The sequence below is a fragment of the Nestor notabilis genome, unplaced genomic scaffold, assembly GCF_000696875.1.
Source record: "Nestor notabilis isolate BGI_N333 unplaced genomic scaffold, ASM69687v1 scaffold965, whole genome shotgun sequence".
NCBI lineage: Eukaryota > Metazoa > Chordata > Aves > Psittaciformes > Psittacidae > Nestor > Nestor notabilis.
Window position 1 is genome coordinate 9,067 of NW_009927642.1, and position 4,981 is coordinate 14,047.

Here is a 4,981-nt window from a genome sequence, read left to right on the forward strand (position 1 = left end):
CAGAGAGTGTTTATGCAGGCAGGTTGGGCTGCCCACCTTCTTTTTAGCTGTAAGTTAAAACACCCCAAAATCCTGGGGAGAAAAATTAGAGTAGAAGGGACTTCTGATGATCATATAGTCCAGCTTTCTACTTAAAGTTAACTGAGAAGACAGATAGGGTTGTTTGGGGTTTTACCAAGTTTTGAAAACGTCAAGGATGGAAATTCCTTAAAAATTCACAGCAAATCTCCATAACCCCTCCAGACAGCTGGTTATAGTTCTTTGCCAGCACTGAGATGCTAACTCTGCCATCACCATGCCCCTAAAGTCACATCATCTGTAGCAGACCAAAAGCATGTGGGCATTGCAGTGGAAGTCAGGTGAACCTAGGCTTGGCTGACAATCTTGCCCTGGTCCTGGCAGTGACTTAGTGCTGTTCTGGGAATACTTGCACTTAATGGCAGTGGCCAAATACCCTGAATATGGAAGAGGGAAGCTTTGGTGTTGTATTTGTGCTGTGAAAGTGCTGCTGCGTGTCCAGCGTTGGTTGGATCAGGTCAGAGGATAACATCCTGAAGAACTTCCGTGAGATCAGCTTTGCTTGCAGGCATGGACACAAAACTGTTCTACATCTCTCCAGTATGGAGGAATCTGTCAGTAGGGACTAGGTGAATTCTTGGTTTTGTCTGTCCTCATGTGGTTCAGCTTACAATAATAAAGCTGTTCTGGAGCCACATTAAAGAAACCTTCTTAAGTGTCAGCTCACATTTTTCACTTCCTAAGTGGAGAAGAAATCATGGGGCAGAGAAAATGAAGGGCTTGTTATGCACTCTGCACTCCTTGACCTTCTCACAAAGTGGTGGCACGCCTAAGAGGCTGGAGGAGGCTTTAAGAAGGAAGTGGGCAGGTCTGAGGCATGCAGAAGAGGTCCTGAGGAAGAACATGAAAGCAAAAGCCTGTGGCAGCCTTGGAACTTCAGAGGAGGTTCTAAAGAGTAGTTGCAGCCTTCATAATGTGCCTTAAAGTCTTCACCTTGATGTGCACTAACCTGGGTCCATGCAGTAGAACTGTAATATTGAGGTTTTTTGCTTTTAAAATGGTACTTGAAGTCCTTACTTTTTCCTCATCCACAAAACACTGGCCCATAAAACACTTGAGTTTATGCATTTATTTAGAGTATTTTGGGGATCCTTTACAAGTACTTCAACTGTGGGTCTGTATCCTGGTGTATGCAGGTCTGTGTATACCTGTGGAGCTTGTAGCAGCATGCGTTAGTGTCACCTGGTGAGTCCATTGTATGCCCTTGTTTTCAGTTTCTGTTCGTTGAAACAAGAACTCCTCACACATTGTTTCTCTTTGGAGGCTGCTTTTGTTCTCTGTTCATTGAGTTTTGGGGAACATTCAGCTGGTTCAAGAGCGAAATAGACAAGAGTGAGGAGGGAAGAAAGGAGAGGAAGGGAGGCAATCTCGAAGTGAAAGCCGTTATTATCTCTCTCTCTCTGAACAGCCTCAGGGATTTGACATAGGAACTTGAAACTTGGCAAGGCTCTAGCCCGGAGGTCTGAGAAACGCATTCCACTGTTTAAAAAATAAAAGGCAGAATTATGAGTCATAATGTGTCACTACCTTTTTGTATCCAAGGTAGAATTTGCAGAATGTTTTGTTACCTGCTCTTGATCATGCCTTTATGCCTGTCGTGCACACCTGCAGGCTGTTCTAAACCACCTGTATTAAATGGGTTCTCCTCCTCCGTCTGTCTAGGTTTTGTATTGGCGTGCATCAGCGTAGTCCTTAAGCTGCTGCTGCTTCTTGTGTGCCTGCAAATGGCACTGGGTAAGCCCCGAGACCTGGTCCCACTTGTTCGAGGGCAGAGCACTCCCAGTGCTGTTCATCGCTGTTGAGGAGGTGTCATCTTGCTACGGTGACAGGCAAATACTAAAGCAGATAGCAGCCGATCTGAAATCTGGTTTCCAGTGTGACAAGGGCACGTACAATGAGTTGCAATCAGTGGAGGAGGGGGAGAGGAGAGGGAAACAATCTGTGCTGAGCTGTGTCACCTTCAGAAGCGCGGGGGTTCCTCTGTAGCACGAGGGATGATTAGAGAATGAGTCGGGCTATCTAGCAAGAGAGACCATCTGTAGGACTGCTGCTTTGGTGTCTGAAGAAGCTGAAAGGTGTCTGGGGACACGAGCTCTGGGAAGTGAAAGGAAGGTCTTGTACTTCCAGCACGAGGCTGGGGCCTGGGAAAAGCAAGATCTCCAGAAATTTCGTCTGGGAAAAACAAAAAGAGGCAGATTTGAGTGGAAAGGAACATTTTGTGAAATTATGTCTGTGCCAGATTATTTAATTTTAAAGAAAGAAATCCCAGAATAATAAAACCTTTTGCTTTGATGGTATAAAGAGAAACTTTTTGGATCAACAGTTTTTAAAACGAATAATTTTTTTGCTATGTTTTTTTTATAAAGCCAGTATAAAACATTTTGGGGGTTAAATTAAATGTGTGTTCAACCCTGAACACATTTTAAAACCTTTTTGTGTCAATAATTTATTTCTTCCTCCTTTCTTTTTCCTACATAACAGCACAGCAAGCAAAACAAACAGAGCTGTAACTATGCAAAGAAAAAGCATCCCTTACCTCTGCTGCCATTTTACTGGGTATAAGCATTTACAGAAGCCTCATGCTCACTTTGAAGAATAATCACGCAGAGATATCTGATGTTAAGTGTACTGAGAGCTCACAATTTGAGTTGAACACTTCAGAGGTAAAAGAAAAGACCTGTTTATGTGAGGTTTAGCTGCCAAGGTGGCCAGATCATGTAGAAAATACATGCTGATGTGACTGAAGAGCAGAGGCGTGCACCGTGTATGTTAAAAGTACTTCCTCATCGGTGCACTGTGATTATTAAGTACTTGTAAAGTGCGATCAGTAGCTTCTGTATGATCAGACATAAAAGCTGGGTTATAGCTTTGGATGTCAAAAGCAGTGGCACAAGTTACTGTGCTCATTGTAGACTTACCAGGGGAATGTTTGGTAATGGAGAAAGATAATCTAGGTCATTTAGTGGTCACTTCTGGCCTGAAATTCTGAAGTTTGCTTTGGTGGTTACCCATTAAAACCAGTGGGGAGAGGAGGTAACTGAGGAAGTCTGGTCCCATGTCCTGTGGAAGGCTCTTTTCAGCCTTGACTGGGCTTCGTGTCAGCTTCCCAGTGCTCCAGCACAGGGCTGGCTTTCATGCACCCTGAAGCTGTGTGTGGGCAGGCAGCACAGCAGCCTTTGGGAGCTGCCTCCCTCCTCACAAATTGTAATGCAGCAAGGACCCGAAGTGTTTATGTAGCACACGTGGAGTCCTGCTGATTTCGCTCCTCTGTTGAATTAGAACCAGACCTCATTTTAAAATGGGAATCAAAGGTGAACATTGCAAGGTTTAGAGATTTGGCTTTATTTTCGAGTCCTAAGCAGTGATGCCCCTGAACTTTGGAGATAATGACCAACTGAAGAAAATGGCACTATAAAACAAAGGCCTTCACCCTTCTTGCTGAGAGGCAGCACAGGTCAGAGCAAATTAGCTTGTACTGAGCTCTGTGCAGAATAGGTTTTGACATGGATACACCTACTCTGAATAAATGATAATAGAATGAGGCTAAACAAAGGATCAACAATTGCATATTGTCATGGATTAATCAGATATTATAAGGAGAAGACAAAACAGCATTTTCTGTGTTGAGAGGGATCATAGGCAATTTGTAATCTATGTGATCTTAAAAATTAGAAGCAGTTTCTGTTGTTTCATGTTCTCCTGAGCCACCCTGTTTGTACATATTCTTATAAGTCGCATTACCTGGGTTTGGATGTTTTGTTGGCACACTTTCCTGCACACTGGATGGAAGTGTCTTGCAGCAAGCAGGGAGAAATGCCTTATCATAAATCATGCAACCTGAACACACAGTGAACTCTTCCTGTAAACTCATTTATTTTCTTGCTGCATCAGCTGCTCCTGTTTGGGGAGGGAAAGAAGAGGTGGGTAAAAAGATTGTGTTACAAACAGGTTCCTTTAGGTGTGTCTTCTGCTGTCAACCCGTTTGTCTTTTCAAACTATAACCAAAGGAACAGGAGGTTTCTGCCTGCACTTAGAACATATTTCTGTAAGTCTCTATCCAAATCTGCTATAGCAACAACTTTAAGTGTTGAATTCCACTCTGAAATCTGTCTTAATATAATTATTAATTAATTAATTTGGAATATTTACTGCTTATGGTCTGTTTCTGGAGAGCATTGTTCTGTACAATTGCCTGCTCAAAGATAAAATACAAGATCCTGGACCTCGAAAAAATATGCCTGCACTTACTTTTTTATGTCCCTGGGAAAATGTCTGCTTAATGGGCTGGTTTTGCTGGGAATGTCAATTGTATGAAAATCTGAGGTAAAATTGCAGAAGGGGATTGCAGGGATGAGTATCTTGAGGGATGAAGAGTGCAACTAATTCAAAGTTTCTCTTCAGATTCTTTCATTGAGAAATGCTGCTCTTGACATAAAGCAAACACTTGGAGTATTTAATCACAAACCAAATTGCACCATATAATGTCAGTATTAAAAGTGAGAGATAAAAACGCAGTCTTGATAAAAATAGAAAATCTTAAACAATATGAAGTCATGCATTTGACCCTAAAGTATATAAGGGACAAGCCAAAACAATCTCTGAACCATTAGTGATCATCTTCAGGAATTCATGGAGGATGAAGGGAGATAGATCTCTGGAGACTTGAAGCAGGCAGAGTCCAGTTAAATGAGGAGAGGCATGAGCAGAAGAGAAGAACACATAGGGAATCATAGGCTGGTTAATGGGGTCTTCATTCCCAGGACCATACAGGAAGAATTTACTAAAAAACAGTCCGTAAGAACCTAGAGAATTGTAACAAGGTTCCTGAAGAGGTGGATTTGTCAAAACCAGACTATGTCAAGCCAGTCTGATTTCACTTTTGCTGGAGTAATTGTCCTGCTGA